General features: G+C 37.7%; 1 long non-coding RNA gene across 1 annotated transcript; it reads left to right on the forward strand.

Annotated features, from left to right (window-relative positions):
• The first annotated feature begins 12801 nt into the window (after positions 1 to 12801).
• LOC137188725 (uncharacterized) lies at positions 12802 to 19012 on the forward strand. Its single transcript, XR_010929489.1, has 3 exons — positions 12802 to 15008; positions 16176 to 16245; positions 18533 to 19012. It is a non-coding gene; the product is annotated as an uncharacterized lncRNA (long non-coding RNA).
• The last annotated feature ends 1386 nt before the right edge of the window (positions 19013 to 20398 follow it).

A 20398-nucleotide genomic window follows, 5' to 3' on the forward strand; every position in this document is an offset into this window, starting at 1 on the left:
CCACCTTCGTCGTCATGGCTACAGTAATAACCACAGGGTTAAGGTTAGGGGAGGATAGTAGTTACGCTTTTTAAAAAACTTGCGCATCATGGTTGGAAATGTGATACTTGCAGTTGGAAACACGAAACAAACAGCGGCCTTCTGTGGCAAAGTCTACTGTCAACTGTTGTGTACCCACCACCTTCAAATGAGAAAAAATTTCAACTTACATGTCATCTTAACAGCGCTACTGCTCCATGTCATAATTTCCACAGCCACTAGATGGCATCTGTCATCCAAATGTAACTATATGTTTTGTTTTGGCTGACTGACATTAAAACCCATTGTTTCCTTTTTCTTTGGAGGAGAGTCTCCAGAAAGCCTAAAGCCATCTGGAATGGTTTTGCAATAAAATATGTAGTAAGCGGAATCAAAGCAACTCTGTTTTATTATATTTTGACAATTATGTTTTCACTGATGTTAAGTCTATTTATTTCTGAGCAAGAAACATTTTGTCTTATAATTGAATTGGAAAAACAGTGACTTGGGATTTGGGGCGCATTATACATACACAGTTCAATCAACTTTTCTGGCAGGATAGAAACACAGCTCCTGCCCATTTCCTGCTGTCTCTCTTATTTTTGTCTTCCACTATCCCGCTCAGAATTCTCTTTGTTCCTATAAAACTCTAACTGAGAAGTGACTTGCAGCACTGTATGACATGAAAGCAGCTGGCAATGAAAAAGACTTTGCAGTCGACATGGTTGGACTGTTGATTAAGGGACGCAGTGTCTTTTGGCCTGATTGAAATACTTTGTTTATGAGATCTGTTGGCTAAGACTTGTCAAAGCATACTTTGGGTTAGCTGATGCTTTTTACAACCTCATTAGCATTAAATGCTTCATGGCACAAAAAAGAGGACACATAAAGCCTTCAAGTATTGTTGTTTACTGTGGACATACTATTTCATCTGCTGTTGGTTTTCTAGTGTTTTGTGTGTCTTAACATTAATTATTTCACCCACTTTCACACACACACACTCTCTCTCTCTCTCTCTCTCTCTCTCTCTCTCTCTCTCTCACACACACACACACACACAAACACACACACACTAAAAAGAAACTATTCCAGTAGCAGCACAGTAGGCTAAATTTGCCTTTTTTTTTAACCATCAATACAAACTTCAAATTCACAAATTTTATGACATCAGAACTGTAACAGAAAATGTCAAATTTTGGCAGCTTCAGTCCCTAAAATTGATATTGATTAAGAAATCCTGCATCCTATTACCTTTAAAGTCCAGATGAAAAGGCATTTCGAGAGTATCTAACTTGCGCATCATGACGTATTTCTGAGAGAAAAAGGATAGACAGATGGGACATAATGTTGGAAAAATTTGGATTTGAACTTTGAAAAGTGTCATAATGAATCTTAGCTCCATGTGGCTAAAAGTTGAAGATTGATTGATGGGTGGATGTCATCATATTATTGATTGAAACGTGTTGGTTCAAGCCTACACAAGCACGTCATATTTTGTTTTACAGTAAGAAAACATGATTGGATTTTGATATAAGAATACAAAGAATTTTTTTTGCATATGTTGTTAAATAGGTGCACAACATGACCACGGATGTGTTCTAAAAGGATTAAAAAGGCATTTTCATTTCATCTCAACTTTAAAAACCACATCTGCTCATACCTGCCTGTGACAGCAGCCTTCACAAACCTCCAATATCCCTCTAATCTGCCTTGTGATTACTTTCACAGCACACGTTGTGTTGGCAAAATCGATATGCCCCAACACACAAGCAGCTTCCCCAAGAGAGGAATGATAGGAAGCTCATCTGCTTTTACTAAAAGGTTGCAACAAACTGAAGGACAAGTTGGGAACACAGTGCTGAAAATGAAGTCAAGCGGTGATTTAATCTTAGATAGGCTGAAACCAAACTGACAGTTGTTTGGGTAATATAATCCCAGAACCTACTACAGTCTAGTCAATTAAGTTTCTTAGGTATCAAAGTCTCTTAAGTATAAAAAAATAAAACAGCATTCTTTATTACTTTGGCTGTTGTTCTTGATGCAGGCTCTTTGCAACACCACCAGAAATGAAATGTCTGGGAAATCTTAATATTTGAGAAGCACAAACACACTAGTTTGAAATGTATGCTACCAAACCTCATGGAACTCATAAACAATAAAGGCAAAGAATCCAAAAGTCTTATCCAAAAAACCAACCAGTATAATGCTTGTTTATGCTAGATGGTTTCTACAGTGTGGTATGTGAATCAGCACATGCCACATCTCCTCCCTAGTTGATCAAGTACACTGTTATCTGTATCTGTATCCGTTCAACAACTAAACCATCTGTATCCGTATCTGTACTCAGAGTGAGCAGGGTCTAACCAGACAGCGGTATTTTAAGCCTGAAATTGATATGGGTTGCTATATTTGCTATATTTATTGTTTAAAAAAAAAAAAAAGTTTTTATAAACTTGAATGAATAAACTTCAGTATATCAATGAACACAACACATGCAGTATTAAGAAGTATGAAGTAAAATGCATGAACTATGAATGAGTTTTCATATTCAACATAATTTTCTGTTTTATTGATTTTTTAATTTCTTTTATTTAAAAAAATGTAAACAGTGTGATGTTTGTGTGTGTGATCACAGGGCTGTTTTACTGCCTAACATTTTTTTGGTGTGTGTTTGTGTGTGTGCAGTCAAACATGTAGGCTGTAACACTCATAATAATATTTCAATTGTCTTGTGGCTTTGTGCCCTGGGTGCTTTGCCAATTTTCATAAAAGACAGACTTGGTGAACTGATGTACCAAGTCAAGTCAAAACTGAAGTCAAGTAAAAGTGAAGAGACTATACTGCTGAATTACATCTGAAAGAGTGTGTTTGGAGAGCCATGGACAATATTTTTGTTACTTTTTGTAGAAAATGTCCATTGAAAAAATATACAGTTCAACAGGGGGAGGTAGGGAGAGGCTGAGGAGTCAAGAGCGAGGAGCTGAATGAGGCGGGGAGGAGATAGGAGCGAGGAGTAGTGAGAGAGAAGGGAGAGGCTGAGGAGTCAGGAGGCAAGTTCAACGTTTTTGCATTGTATTGAAGAGTATTAGAATATGTTAAAATATGTGAACACATTAGTTTAACTGCATTAAAAATATATATCTATATTTATATCTATCTATCTATCTATCTATCTATATATATATATATATATATATATATATATATATATATATATATATATATATACATAATTTTATAGTTTTCACATAATAGATCATTTTATTCATTGGTTTGTTAAATACATAATTCCTCAGTTGAAAGCTCAAATGCATGCTGTCCGTATGAGTGGACATGTGAAAAACTCCTTGAAAATGTGTGTTTAAAAAAAGTTCAATTCTTTTTTTCTTGCCTAAAGAGAAATAAAAACACTTAGGAAAAAAATCGTGACTCATAATTCATGCATGAGAGGCTTAAATGTGATGATGGCAGGCAGATGCTGGAGACAATGGATGTAAATTAATGAAGGCAGTTGTGTGAGGAGAGCAAAGAAGGTGCTTGTAATTTCAAATGCAACCATCTCTTTGTCTGCAATAATCTTGGCAGAATTTATTACAGCGATAATGTTGTCAGTCCAAACTGCTCATACAGCTTGGTACATTTTTAAAGGAACAACTATATAATGTGGTAAAAATATGGTCTAACTGCCAACAATATGATAAACAATTTCAAATGCAAGAGGTGATATCTCTGTGGCTCTGAATAGTTTGGCTAATGGTACCTTTAATGTTTCTTGTCTCATTTCTGTAAGCAGGGACAAGATGCAAGAGTTCAGACATAATAAAGAGATACTTCAGCGTTTAATTTGAAGCGGGAACATGTAATCTCAGAGTAGTGATAAACATGCTGTTTTATATGACTCCCAGGTTCCACTTAACAATATAATATCTCTCTCTCACATTTTGAAGTGAATGGAGCAGTAAAAGAGCATTAACTCTCTACAACAGTACAAAAAGTAATAAATGTATGGGCACACATTAATTTTAATGAAGTGGACATAGCAACTGAGGAGGAAATGCGGGTTCACTGTGAAGTCTGCAAGGACGAAGGACAACAGACTTAAGCAGAAGATATTCCAGACTCAGTTCAAATCATCATGTAAATTAACTTTTAGCTTTCTGCAAATATTAGACAACTGAGATGCACCATAATTCATGTAGCTCTCCATTGGGTACTGACAATGATATTTTAGGAAATACAGGCATGTTTAACTGTTGGTTAATTTGCAAGTGAATTGCAAATGAAAATGTGCTGGCCTTGTAGGGCTTTCTCAAATACAGAGTACACTAGGTTTGAACTTGTATGCTTGGGAAGTTGACCTTGGGAGTCCAGACTTCTGAGAATGGGGGGAAATGATCAGGAGTACAGCATTCTTGCTGATGTCAGTAACTCATCCAAGATCTGATTAATACTTGTCAAAGCTTTCAACCACATTGACATTGAGATGTCATCAACACATACACCTTCCTCACTGTATATTTCCCTCGCTATCTAGTCCTCACAACTCTAAAAATTGGAGCACATTTTTAAGTAGCCATTGTTTTGATAAATAGACCACATATTGGAAAAGTCAACGTTTAATTTCTCACCTACAAAAAAAAAGTTCACAGAAGTCAGCTCCCAAAGCATGAAAATGGTGTGAACAAAAACACTTCCGCACATTTGAACCATACTTCACTAAAAGCAGACTTTGAGTTGGGACAGTACTAGGGTGTGACTGATGACATTTCACATGTCCATAAGAACACAAGTACAGACAAGAGGTAACTTCCCACTTAATGACAATAATAGTTAAAAAAAACTTATGAGAGCACATGAGGAAGTTGCAGATGCTGCAGCTTTTGAGGTAGGTGATGGAGATGGACACGATGATGATGAATGATGATGATGGTGGTGGAGTGGTTTGACACTTTGATTATGGAAGCACACTTAGCTGCCTTCCATTTTACTGCCTCAGCAGCTTTGTGGAAGAATCCCAGGGTTTAAATCATGGGTCACACATTGTTGTGCTTGACATGATATTCATTGATTCCTCACTGGACAGCTGCTTGCTTATTAATGTGATCAGGTTTTCTCCCAGTTGAATTTCTATCCATGTTGTCACTGTACAAATGTCCACCTGCTCTTACTGCTTTATTATTCCCAATAGTGGAATCACCTTGGAGATGAACACTTCTTCTTTGTACTGCTGCACATGTGGCCACTTGTCTTTAGTGTACTCTACCGCAACAGACGGTCAACTATCAAATTAAGGCCTACTATATATCTCACAATATATGCTGTACAACCGGGTCTCCCTAATACTGTTGATGTACTACTAAGAAAAATAATAAGATAATAAGAAATGTAATTTCACCCATAGTACTTTTTTAATCAGTTTAATAATATATTTTTAAAAAACATACAGTATCTAAGAAGTTGCAACATGTTTATATATATCCACATATTTGCTCATGACAGCTTCAGCTGAAACAATTACTCGACTAATCAATTGATAGAAAACTTAATAGCAAGCATAACTAAGCATTAAAGTCATTTTTCAAACAAAAAAATGTCAAACATGCCCTTATTCCAGCTTCTGAATTTTGAGGCTTTGCTGCATTTCTTTAAATTTTGATTTTGTAAACTGATTTTTGCTGTTTTTTACCGCTGGTCGGACAAAGAAAGCAATTTGTAGAAGTCAGCACGGGTTTTAGGTGATGGGCATTTTCACCATTTTGACATTTTATAGACCAAATGAGAAACTGGGTAGTTGCTCTGGTGGCAACTAGAGCATAATTAACATTTTTATGGTAATGTTTAGGCAACTCAAAGCACTTTGTTGAGCCTGGAAAAGATTGCTGTAAACTCACTTTAAACTCACTATTAAAAATGTGTAAGCTTATGTCTTGATATATGAACATCTTTGTCTTGTATGTTAATTTATCATAATCACACACCCACTAGATCATTCTTGGATTCAGTTTTTTATTCAGTTCTTTCATTTTTTAATGTTACATGGCCATATTACTGTGTTTCTTGTTGAGGTTTTCGTGTTGATGTTTAAATTCTAAAAAAAACCAAAACATTTTAAGCTTGTAAATGTGTTCCACTTCTAAGGTTCTTGATTTGTGGATTTTTGCTTTAAATTACATCTATTCTGATTGGTTATCTTCTGACATCCATATAGACTGCTTGTAAGTGGGACAGCCTCTCTTAGAAGGATACTGAACGCTGCAGACATGCCATGCACCACTTCACCGACATTTTACGAGGAAAATTCATTTTACAGAAAAAGAAATGTTAAACAAACCTCTTCTCCATCTACCAGCACACCCAGATCACTCCGAAGGCAGGGACTATCACTGAGAAGGATTGGCCAAGTGATAAGGAGTGATATCTGGAGGTAAGATGAACTTAGTAACGTAGACTAACCATGTGCCGTACACTCTTCGCCCCTAACCGCATGCCGGCGACTACTCCTCTGTTGTTATGAGCCAGGCAAGCAATTTGTGTGCTCATTCTCCCGGGGAATATCCATTGTACAGTCTACACCTTGATTGATGTCTTTTGGACCAATAGTATTTGAGAAAAATGGGGAAAAGAACCTCCTCCGTCTGTGCATGGAAGATCATAGGGGTTAACTGTAGTCCGTACAGGTGGCCAATGATGTTCCATACAGAGTGCATTACTCGATTTCAACAGCAAAAATGAACGTTCAAACGTATCAGTTGTGGGCTGTTTATTTATTTTAACTGAAGAAAACATCATTTAAATGAATACTTATATCAAGAAGATGAGTACAAAGTATAAAGGTGAGTACCTTATTTGGTTAAGACTTCAATTAATAGCTATGTTAATTAGCTAGAGCACCATGTGAGTTAGGCACGTTAGGTATGATCATGTTGCCATGTTAATTATGGCATGTGAGTTAAGTATGAACCTTGTGTAACGTTAGTGAATAACGTTACCATCTCTTATCTTTCTGTAGAACAAGAAGAAGGACAAACAATTTGCATTAATTGAGAAAATTTAATTATTGAAATTATAAACAATTGAAACAACCTTAAAAAACGCAAATGAACAGGATGTGTGTGTGTGTACTATCTACAACTATTTATATTTAACTTAATAGTAAACAGACAAAATAGAAATCAATTCATGAGCAGTAGGACTGTTATTTCTGTGTGTGTGTGTCTGTGTAGGGTTTACAACTACAACTTACATTTAACAGTAAATTGATTAAAGATTAAAAAAAATACATTGTGTGTGTGTAACATTATGTGTTTTTAGGCAGACAGACAACATTTATGACAGAGCCACTCAGTGTCTGGCATTTCCTCAACCTCTGCATACTCCACATGGAACCAAAGATGGCAGAGATCACACTGGACCCATTCATCAATGGCGTCACCTCCTGTGCCAGGTGGGACCACTCTACTGCAGATGGCACAGTGTTCCCCATCTTCCTCAGCAGGAGGAGATGGCTGTTTCTTTTGCCTTTTGGCCTTTTGCACTTTTCTTTTTTCCCTCCTTTTTCTTTGCCATCTCTTTCTTTCACTTTCTCTTCTTTTCTTCCTTCTCTTTCTCCTCAGCTTCTTTCTCAACCAGCAGGTTTAAATATTTGTCGCTGGTGATAACACGGGCTGGCAGAATACAATGCCTCATGCTCTCCTTCCTCTCCAAGGCCGTTTCTCAATACCAAGTACGCCAAGTTCGGACTTGCACACTTGGGAGTTCAGACTCGGCAAGTTCGACTCAGGAGTACAAACTCCCGAGGACGGGAGGACGCAGTATGGTCATTCTGCAGTTGAAACAGCAACGTACTTGAGGACATGACGTCACCATCACAGCTTGCCTTGGCAATAGGCATACATTTCTACTCTGGTTATCTTCACTGTAATGTATATTTACAATAAAAGAAATACAATATAAAACACAACCCTGCCTCTTTACATTTTCATTTTAAAAAATATGAATATGTATATATGTATGTATATATTTTGTGTTACAAGATCTGTAGTCTACATGTAAAAAGCCAGTGGTGGGAAAAAGTTTGTGGAAGATTGCTGTTGGTGAATGAATGAACAGAGAGAAACAAAAGTAGACATCAGACATTGGAAAATCTAAACACTTTATAAAGAAGCTAAAGAGGAGGCTGCCCTACTGAGGAGAGGAATCTGTCAAAGGAGAGCCAGGATGTGGCGGAGGATGGAGAGGAGACGTGCCATTTTAGCATGTCTCTATAACTTTGTACGTTTGTCTAATCATTGTGCTTTTTTGTTAACCAGTCTACCCATTTATGTGTAGACTTGACAGTTCACTCGGTACACTTAGATAAAACTAATGTAGTTTAATATAGTCTAAAGTCTTTATTAGATAGGTGTTGGTTTATTTTTTTGTGTCAGCTGTAGTTTGTGGTGCTGTTGGAACTGTACAGGGTTATACTGAGGTGTTTTTAATATTTAGTCTATCCTCATTCATATAAATGGGATGGACAAACACCTCTCAAAAACAGATGACATAAAAAACTTATTAACCTTGCTGAGGTTAACATTTATTGCAGGGCTGTTTTATTAGACTACATCAGCTTTATTGGGGCCTACCTTATAAACTAGCAAGTACAGGGGAGGTTTGATACTTTTAATAGTTTAATATTGAAATGGATTAGTCTACATTCCACATACATACCTGCTGTTTGTCTTATTGGTACTCAAACATCAAGAAGTTAATACTCAGTCTGACTGGCCTTGAACAGTTTGGTGCACAAACATTGCTATATATCAATGCAAGAAGTACCTGTACCTCATCTGTGTCATGTACATCATTAGTCATTAACCAGGATAGACTTCAACACAAACAGGACATTTCATGTGTGTGATACAGTAATCATGTAGGCTACAGTAACTTTTTGACTTAGAACCTGGGAAGACAGGTGTGCCCTTACACTACCTATCAAGTAATGAAAGAAACAGAAACCTTCTCAATCATAAGCAAGTCTACTGGCTTGCCCGTGGAGCCTCCTACAGGGTAACTGCAGACATCTTTGCCATACCATTAACCACAGTTTGCGCTACAACGTCGTGGAGGAAATGTTGACTATCCTCCACAGAGCTATTTATTTCCCCAAACCAGAGGAGATGGAGGAGGTGGGGGCCAGCTGGGTTTGCCTTGCTGGCCATGAGGCATTTCACTGTGCTGCCTGTATGATCAATGGGTGCCACATCAGGATTCTTCCTCCTGCAGAGCCACAGTAGATGGTTACTTAAACAGAAAACTTTTCCCCTCAGTGATGCTGCAGGGAATCTATGATGCCATGGGTGCATTAATGGATGTGTACATTGGAAATCCAGGATCTGTACATGATGCATGTGTCCTACACAGATCCCCCATGTACCAACAGGCCCTGTATCCAGCAGCTGGGTACTTTCTACAGGGAGATGGAGGATACCTGTGCCTGCAGTGTCCTGTTGTTATTATGACACCATACTGCCAGCCTGTAGCAAGTAAGAACACTTTAACACATACACACACAGCAAATTGTTACTTTGGTCATTTTGAAATACACCATATATTTTCTACATTAATTTTGATTAACAGGCCAAATTGAAGCCTGGTACAACAGACATCATGCAAGGGCAAGTAATATTATTGAGCACAGCTTTGGGGTCTTGAAAATGCGCTAGCGCTCCATCTTCTTGAGGGCCCTGGACATCTGGCCTCAGTTCAACCTGAAGGTGATTGCTGCCTACTGCATCCTCCACAACATTTGTGTGGCAGCAGGTGATATCTTAGAGGAGGAGGAGGAAGGCCCAGGCCCAGGCAACCGCAAGGATGAGGAGAAGAGCCGGACTCTCCATGGGCCTCTTCCTGCGTGGCTAGCTGACACTGGCTTCTTCTGCAGAAGGGGCAGAGGCTGGTGTGCAGACTATGCCACCTGTAGTGGCAGTCAGGTTTGCTGCAACAATCGGGGCGGACTAATCGAGCGCTGCCCCTGGAGTGCAGCATCCATAAGTTTGTACCACTGCCAGGTGGCAGCAGTCACATTACCGGTCTCCACCCCTTTGCCTGTTTGTGGGTCCCTAAGCTCCTGAAATTAGTACTGTGAACCTGAATATTTGATTGTATTCACAATCCCAAAGTACACTTAATTTCAAGAGCCACCACATCTTTGTTGTTGTCTGTGTTAGGTTTCATATATAGCCTGGCAAACTAAAGTCTAAGTCTAAAGAATCTGAGGAAGGCTCTCTCTATATACAATACAAAGCAGAGAAACAGATTACCTTATATTTCTCTTTTAAATTGTTCCACTTCTTTTTGACCTGTTTGGCAGTTATTGCCAGGCCAGAAGTGGTAACAAAGTCCCTGGGAAAAACAAAAACATCAACAAAGAGTGACACACTGCCACTTCAATAAGATATTAATCATTATGGATGGAGACTGCCAAAATCTGGCTCCAACCCTTCCCCAGACTTACAGGCAATGATACAAGCACTCAAAATCAATCCTCACTCCCATCCAGATTTTGATGAATTTTGCCAGCCAGTGAAAAGTTTCTCATTGGCTGCCCGCCACTCAATGAAGGCCCGGGTTTCCTCAAATGTCCCTTGATTAAAATATTGTTTAAATACTAGTTTTGATGCACAATAATAACAATTATAACAAGTTTGTACAATAGGGACTAATGCAAACAATTTGGTCAAAAGTACAAGGGAAGCACTCTAGTATAGTAAAGTAGAATAGAGTAGAGTAAACATCACTGTCCCTAAAGAGAAATTTGTCTTGGGCACACAGTGCTACAGTCCACTGGTTCACAAAAAAACATCAGAAAAACATAAGAGACATTTAATTGTACATTTGACATTGAGAACAAGATGGCTTAAAAAGAAACTAAGAGTTTAGGTGCTAAAGTGCTTGTGTATAGTACAATGTTACAATTAAATAAAAATATACGTTAAAGTTCTAAACCTTAACTTTGCCTTCAGCCAAACCGTTTTGCTTTGGAAAAAGAACAGATTCAGACTCTGAGACCAAAGATTCCCTGTCAGACATACCCAAAAAGAGTTATATATCATATTTAACCACTACATTGACATCAGAGCCAGTAGCAAATTTCAGAAGGACTTGCTGAGATAAGGCTGTTCTCGGCAGGGTACCGTGAGCTCTGATCACCAGGTCATCTTGATAGCTGATGAGGCATGCTGGCTAACTCACAACTAACTTACAGTTGTTAGTTGTTCTTACAGATGTGGCAAGGTGTTGGAGTGGCCGAGGTGTTTATTTCAGTAGGTGGAGTGCTGTATGTGTTGAGTAAGAGTGGCAAGAGCACTGGATGGCGTGGCATCACTTCCATCCTTCCAGAACCCAGCCTTGATATTTTGGGCAGTGAAAGCAGTGGGGTATACATGTTTCAGAAGTGGTGAAAAATGCCTCTTCCCCACCACAAGATCCCTTCGCACCAGACCCATCTTGAAAGCCACAGTGGAGAAAGCAGTTTTCAGTGGGTTGAAGACAGCGGTGTCCAGGGGCTGAAGAATGTGTGTTGTATGTGCCGGCAAGCACAGTATTTCAATTTTATTTTCTCTGCAGTGCATGACTGGTCTCTCCTCAGGAGCATGATTCAGAAAGTGGCATAACCATTTGAGGAAGAGCTCCGTGTCCATGTACTCCTTCTCCTGGACATTGGGGGGCCCATCCAGCCTATAGGTGTTGCTTGGGAGGCAGTTGGGGTAAATGATGAAAGGTGGAATGCTTTCCCCGGCTGCTCTCACACAGCAGTACACCTTGATGTGCTCTTTGGTTGTATGCTGCTGCTGGTACACATGCTTTCTCCCAGTCTGGCACAGGACTTTCTCTCTGGACTGAGACTTGTCCCCCAAATCCAGTCTCGTCACAGTTAAAGATGAGATGGGGCTTGTCCTCCAAATGGTGCTTCACATAGAGGGCCTCATACATCTTAAAGAAGCCTTCAGTGGCCTCTGGCTCTGTCCAGGGAGTCTGCAGTTTGAGAGGTAAGTTCTGGATGGCGGGCTTTAAACCTGGACCACCAGACATCACTTGGCCCCTTCTCCAGATTGTCCTCTCAGTTCTTCCATTCTCCTTGATGATCCCAGTGACCAGCACTTTGACAAGGGATCTAGTCACTGGTAAACCATGGTCTTCCATCCAGAATATGATGGAGATGAGGGCATCTTCCTCCACAGGTGTAAGGGCCGAAAAGGGATGAGGATTGTGTGCGTTTTTTTTTTTTTTTTTTTGTAGTTCCGCAGTGTGTTGTGAGGAATATTTTTTTTGGATGTTGCCCTCAAACTTGCTCCTGCCGTAACTTCTTCAACTGCTTTCTCTAGCATCTCCTTAGTGTACTCCTCACTTTCCTTAGAAATAAATTAATATTAGTAATCATGGTGCTGTTTAATCAGTTATGTAAATCATTTTTAATATATATTTATCATGTAATGTTAAGTTACTTAAGTTATATAAAAATGTTTGTCAGCTTCATGTACTTCACTAAAATCATTAATTTATAAACATTTTATATGAAATTTATTAACTTAAAACTGTGAATACAAATATATCATAAAAAAATCATTTGATAAATTAAATCTTATTAAATCTGTGTAACTTAAAGTCATATCTTAACATTGTGTTTAACAGTTTACAGTTTGTTATGTATGTTTAAAATTTAAATACTTTTTGTGCAAATTTGTCTTTGAAATAACATCACAATCAATCCACACAAGTTATTTAAGTTACAATAATTAATTAATGTTTCATCTGTTAAAGAATGAAAATTTAAAATGTTAAAATATTCAGTTAACTTAAGTTAACATTAATTGACCCTTGATAAATAACACTGCTGTGCTGTGATGTTAACATCATCACTGTGTGCAGGATGACATGCAGACAGCATCTGTGTTGACAGACTTGCTGCTTCACTGCTGCTTGTCTCATTGTCAGTCAGAGAGTGGTGCCAAGCGGTCATCGCCCAGAAGTGACATTAAAAACTACCCATTTCAAAGCATTTATTTAACAAAACTTAATATACTTAACAATTTGTTAATAACATAATATTAGTTTCATACAGACTGTAGTACTGTGAGAGACGTAAAATAAATCATATTGTATGTTTTCGCTGCTCTAGTTATTTCCCCACCCATGCTGCTGTCTGGACTGGAGCTTGCCCAGTTCCCATTTTTAAACATAGTGAGCGCACCTCGCAAACTTACAGAAATCATACGGGAACAAATGGCAAGGGGGTCTCTGTCTTGGTTGGGGATGAAAGAGGGAGAAATGAAGATGACACAGATAGATATTTTATGCAGGACCTGGAAGTATTTATTCAGCGATCAGTGGTAAAAGGTCATCCGTACGGAACGTTGTTGTGTAAGGAACATGGTTGGTCTATGTTACAATAACTTTTTAACTTGTAAGTTATTGTTAGAAGACATAAAATTCATATGTTAGAGTTTTTGCTTGCCTGCTGCTGCTTCTAAGGAGTTTGTAGCTATAACTTAAAAGTTTGCGATGTTGAAATAAATAGCAACTGGGTTAGGCCAAGGTTTACAAACTTTAAGCTAACGTTAGCAAGAGCAGGTCATTTTATGCTAACGTTAGCAGTCTCCAGCTTGTGTGTAACCTCACAGATGCTCAATGTTAATTTTGGCAAACTTAGCTGTTTTTAGCTCTGTTAAAACAAATATAAAATTAGCAGAAATGTGTCTAGAGCTTCTAAGGCTTAGGTTGCTTTACTAAATGGATAAAGACAGGAGATTGGAGGAATGAACTCTGAGAGAGGGAAAGATAGTGGGATCGTATGTGTGTGTGTGTGCGTGTGTCAGACCAAGCAAAGCAAGGTGTTGTGTTTGTCCTCTCTCATGATAATGTTAACATCATGTAGTGTATGAGGATGATGATTTTATTGTCTTGGTGCAAAACTGGTCTTGCTATTCAAGACAACATAAACCTAAATTCTCCTTATGTTTGCTGTCATTGGAGTTCATGATTGGTTAGGATTGAGCATTTTGGTTTGGCTTTATTTAAATAAAGTGCTTGCTGTAGTTTAGCAGAAGTGATAGGCAGTTCAGTTGCATTTCTGATACATTATACCATACATATCATTGAGTAAAATAATATACCAATCCCATATGCTATTTTTTCCTATTTAACATCTATAAAAATGTAAAAGAGTAACTCCACTTTTTTGTGCAGTACAAAATAATCACATAGGTTTATATTGGCATATAATGTTGATACAGGTTATTTTTCCAACAATAGAAATATAGAAACTGCCCTTTGCTATAATCTAGCTAAAGCTAATTTAAATCTGCTTGGATTTGACAGTTTGGTTCAGCTGAATTCTCTGGCTCCTCCCTAAAAGCCTATTCTTTCTGTCAGCTGCTTAGCCAACTGAAATACCAGAAAACTGAATTACTGTAGTCTCAGTTTTTGCCTATCACACATAGCTGGTAGCAGCTTTAACAAGTCTGATAAATGACATTGGAGAAAAGAGGTTGTACTTGAATAAAAAATGTGTTTCTTTACGGTGGCAGTAAACATAATGGACTGAAAATGAATTAATAAAGTTGTTTGAGACATAATGGCTGCATTCCAACACTATAGTAATACATTCTTCAAGATGGGAACTTTTGGGAGGTTATAAAGTTCCTATTAATACCATTTTTATGCCCATGACATGATTTATCTGTCTACATATGTACCTGTAGTAACTGTAGTTTTCTGATTGTAAATATATTTTTATTTAACTATTTTGTAAAATGTAACTCGGACAAGTAACTTGTGTACTGCTCCCCCTTTTAGGGAAATCCATCTTCTTACTCAGAAAGTGGATCAATTGAATCAATCAATCATCAATGAAATCAATCAACAAAAAGGTCGAAGAGGTAATTGAGAAGGTTGATGCATGTGGTGGAAGCAGCAGCACAGGCATCACAAAGATTCCCTTTGAGCTGTTGGTAAGTTTGGCCAGTATGAGTCTGTATGATCAACTGATAATCATATTTGTGTCTGAAGTTTTGTTGCCATAAGACACTGAAAGCTTGTCCCTCACAAGGCAAGTGTAATATCCTCACTGTAATAAGTCTAGCTGGTTCTTATACAGAAATCTGAAGTAAAACACACATCAGTCATCTTAAAAATAAGGAAGTGAATAACTAAACATATTGCCTAAATGTCAGTTTAGTTCTGGATTACTCCTAATTAATTCATTATCATTATCACTGATTTGGAGTGGCTTTTGTGACCACATGGTGAAGATAATGTCCAAAATTAACTCTTTTGTTATCTGGTTTGGTATCCTATTAGCCTCTTTGTAAATGTTCCACTTTTTTCACCAGCTGAATCTCAAATCACACTCAATTTTTAAAATGTTTTTGGGGCAGTAGTTGGCGCTATTTTTGACTGTTTTGGTTTACTTCCTCTCTTTCAGTAATTGTACAGCCATGTTTTAGTAATGCACATTTCACTACATATTTACACCATCCATTTTTGTTGTTGATTTTTAACCTCATTGTTTTATGTGTGTTGTTTTTCTGTATCATCTTCCTCTTGTTACAACCACTGCCATTATTACTGGAAACAAGGGTAAGGACAAATATAAAACAATAGGTGTATATCTATCAAAGGGGTTAAATTGTGGAATAGATGTGACAAGGAATTAAGAATGTGTAGTTAATTTTGCAAATTTTGATATCATTTATACTTACTATTAATAATGATAATAATAATATTTTAGTTTAGGAGTTCCAAACTAAATTCTCTTTTATTATTAAATGTTAAATGTTTCACTGAATGAATGCCCTTTGCAGACTCTGGTCTGTCAAATTCACAGAAGCCTGGGGGAACAGCTTCAGTGGAAAATCCACATAATCTATAATAGATTATCACATACATTTGTTATGGCACACACTGTGTTTCTTTTAGTTAAATTTTCAACTTTCTATTTGATAGTCTATTTTATCCCACAGTATGTCACTGTGATTTCCTGTCAGCACATAAGCAATATTTTTGATAAAACCTTTGCATTGTGGTATAAAAATTAATATATTTGATTAAATGATTTTCAGTTATATTAATGGAGTGATCTGATTTATTACCAATATTACAAATGCTTATGCTTCCAGGTTCTGGACACTGCATAATGAGGAAGTAAGGAAAACTGTCATCAGGGCAATGGTATGCAGCTCATGAGAAGTAAGCGTTATGAGCGGGGGTGTGGGGCCTTGGGGAAACATTTTGTCCTTCTGATCTTAACAGTTTGAGGCCTATTTCTAAGTTCTCATTTTTAGCTAAGGTTTTAGAAAAGATTATAACAGATCAACTGCTTGCTTTTATTCTTTTATTCTTTTTCTTCTTCTTTAAAATAGTAGTTTTGAGAAATACCAATCTGGTTTTAGAAAAAAACATGGTGCTGAAACCACTCTTCTCAAAGTCGTTAATGACTTATTGCTGTTAGCTGTTGCTGGCCATAAACCCATTCTTATTCTCCTGGACCTAAGTGCAGCATTCAATACCACTGACCATGATATTCTCTTGGACTGTCTTCAAAACTGGGTTGTTACCAGTGGCACTCCTCTGAAATGGTTCAGGTCCTACCTAAAGGACAGACACTTCTGCATTGGTATCGCTGATTCTAGGTCAGCTACAACAGGTTTTCACTGAGGGGTGCCCCAAGACTCAGTGCTAGGTCCAATCCATTTATATGCTCCCTCTAGGATACCTCATATACAGACATAATATCAGTTTTCATTTTTATGCAGACAATACTCAGATCTATCTAAATTGTGACCCTGAAAACAACTATCAGACGAATGCCAACCTGCTTAATTGTCTGAATGACATCCATGTGTGGATGTCTCAAAACTTTCTGCAGTTAAACGCTGATAAGACAGAGATATTAATCATATAGTGCAAACAACCAACTTTGTAACAGTCTTGGTTCACTATCCCATTCAATAACTCAGCATTGCAGAAACCTCGGTGTCATTTTTGATCAAAACCTCACCCTAGATAAACATGTTAATTCAATGGTTCAATCCTTCTTTTATCAGAAAGAATTCGAGGATTAGACCATTTCTTTCTGCCAAAGATCTGGAAACTGTCATTCACGCTTTTATAACCACTCAATTGGACTACTGTAATTCCCTGCTCTCTGGCATCAGCAAAAAAATCTCTCTCTTGCTTCCAGCTCATCCAAAACTCTGCTGCCAGAATTTTAACTCGATCATTTCACCAATCCTGGCTTCCCTTCACTGGCTATCTGTTGCTTTTTGGAATAGATTTTAAAAGGTTTTATTGATTACTTACAAAGCCCTGAGAGGCCTCACCCAAAGCTATCTATCAGATCTCTTATTGCCTTATGTCCCTTCCCGCTCCCTGAGATCATCGGAGGCATCGCTTCTTGTTCCAAGGTCCAGATTGATACACAAAGGGGACAGAGCCTTTGCAGTCAGGGCTCCTAAACTTTGGAATGACCTGCCTGAGGAGATCAGGGCTGCCAACTCTGTCTCAACTTTTAAATCACTGTTAAAAACCCACTTGTTTAAAGTTGCTTGTCAATGATCTTATTATATTTTATAGCATCATTTTACTTTATTTGTGTTTTTATAATGTGCTTATTTTTTATGGCTTTCAGCTAATTAGCGAGTGTTCTGTTTGCTATATAAATAAAGTTATAATTATTATTATTATTATTATAACCCTACAATCTGCTGTCCACAGAGAGAGAAAGAAATGCAGATCTTGTACTGGCAAGATCACTAATAAATTTATATTGTGTGAACAGAGCCAATTTTAAGTTGTTGAGGGAATCTCTCTCCCTTTGCTTCCTCTCTCTCTCTCTCTGTGCTGTCTTCTCTCTGATCTCCCTCTCACTCTTTTTTCTCCCTCTCTTGCTCTCTCACTCTGTTCCCCTCTCTCACTCTCTCTCTTTCTGCCCAGGCTGACAGGACTGTTCTCACTGTTATTTCGTTGGTACCAAGCCTTAGGAGTTCAATTCTCACTGATTTGATGAAAACACTCTACTATTACTGATAATTTGTTCCATTTGTTTTATTATCTATTTCCAGAAGCCTGCAACAGGGCATATGAGAATATCAAGAACCAGTCAAGGATAGACTCTGAGGGCAATAAGGAGGTCATTCAGAGGCCAAAACTCCTTACAAGCCTGAGTGTTTGGGTCACTCAGTTCAGCCAAAAAAGATTATGTGGTGCATCAGCACATTCAATACAGTTTGAAAATTAAATTAGCAATTTTTTCAAAGTTGAATATTTTTCCTATAAATTCACTTTTTGCACTTGCAACTCCATCACATTAGGTATGGCTGAACTAAGTTGTGCATGGGACAAGAACTGTGGATCATGTCCCCCATATTGTCTTTTGGCTAATGCTGGGGAGTTAACATTTCAAAGCCAGTATGAAATAATCATTTGACCACTGCTACCAGCTCACAACTCTTTTTTTCTTTCTGTCTTTGAATAGGTGGGGGAAAAGCTTCTTGGATGTGACGACATGAAGGGAGCAGATGCCAGTCTCATGAGTGATGAGAGTGATGGGGACAAAGCTCTGTACGAATGTTCACCGAAATGGTGGGCACCATGGCTGATAAGGATTGTAATGTCCTGCCAGAAGGTGCTGGATGGGAAGGACTGAATCTCCGCTCCATCCGTCACCATGTTACGCCAGGACGGTATTCTAAAAGAATAGCTTCTGCATCCATGCAGGAATAAGGACGAATACTGTGTTCCAGAGAGCGAGGAAGACAGGATGGTTGCAGCTGAAGTTTTACAGCTTGTTATTATTGTTATTGTTCTGCTTTTATTCTCAGTTTTTTACTTATTATTGTTCTTCTACTGTTCTGCCATTATTCTAAGTATTTTTTAAACTTTTGAAATTGAAAAAAATTGCATATTCATAGATTATGTATTTTTCAATGAGGGAGAATGAATAGGTGTAATTTAAAGGATTTTAATAATTGAACATTTTATATCAGACACATGATCATAATCTGTCAAGTCTCCTTGTAACTGACACAAAATGTAAATCTTACTGTTACTATCATACAGTTCAGGAGTAAATAGGCTTTAGATTCTAAAAGTGGTCTCAATCCAGACTGATAGCAGGGAATGAAAGCATTTAATCATATCATGGAATATTCACTACAAGGTTATTAGTCATATATGAAAGCATCCTCTTCTCAATAGACATTTACATATATGAATCAAGATATGTAAGTAATTTACAAGAAATTCGTTTTTTGTGTGCTTCAAATAGCTATTGATTAGGATATGAGTCATACACAGTGAGCAACCTCAGTAATTTTCATCAGGTTGTAATTATATTTTTGAGAATCCTACATATATCTGTTAGTCATAAAGTTTCCTTCTGTATGATACTTTCTGGTTATGAACATTAAGACTGACCTAATATGAAGTATATTTACAAAAGAAATGCTATGTGTGGCTCATAATAGGACTGCAAGCCATTCAAACAGTACATTAACTCCACATTTTAACAGTATCAAAGTGCTTCTAGCCCGGAGATATAATCCAAACGTCAGTTAAAACCAGGGAATATAGTAATTTTGATCAGATTTGAATCATATCCTGGAATATCCAAAACACAGCTATTAGTCATATCTCAAAGTTTCCTGCCATGGATACCACACGTATAATGCTTTCCAGATATTAACATATATGGGGTGAGACATTTTGGTAGTATCATGTGATATGCTCATGCCAGAAATGTGATGTGTGTGGCATTCAAAATACAGCACCAGTCGTATCAGAAAAATATCTTAACTCCATATTCTGATAGCATCAAAGTGGTCCCAATCCCAATATGATCCAGAAATAAGTCATAAATGGTGAATATCCACAGTCACTTTGATCAGATTTGAATCATATCTATAATTATCCGACAGAAGGTAGGGATTAAAGTTCTCCGTCGTTACGATAGATTTCTGTCAGAACCCATAGAGACCATTTATGAAATCAGAGTAGATCCGAGGAAAAAAAGATGTGGTGATGGGGAGTTGTTGAGAGAGAGAGAGAGAGGTAACTTCCCATTCATCCTCTATCTCATTTGTGGACTTTGATGTTGTAAAAACCAGATGTTCTTCACTGACACACTCAGGAGCCAGTGGGAATCTCATATCTCAATGTTTCCTGCCATGGATCCCGCACGTATAACACTTTCGCCAGATAAGTTATGCTCCAGATATGATCTTACAATGCTGTGGTCGGAGAGTATCTAACACAGATTTCATCATACATGGGTTATAGTTCGAAATATCCGAACAAAACCATCTCTGGATTCTGGGGTATTTTGCACAGTGCCCTACCTTTG

Source organism: Thunnus thynnus, chromosome 9 (assembly GCF_963924715.1).
Source record: "Thunnus thynnus chromosome 9, fThuThy2.1, whole genome shotgun sequence".
NCBI lineage: Eukaryota > Metazoa > Chordata > Actinopteri > Scombriformes > Scombridae > Thunnus > Thunnus thynnus.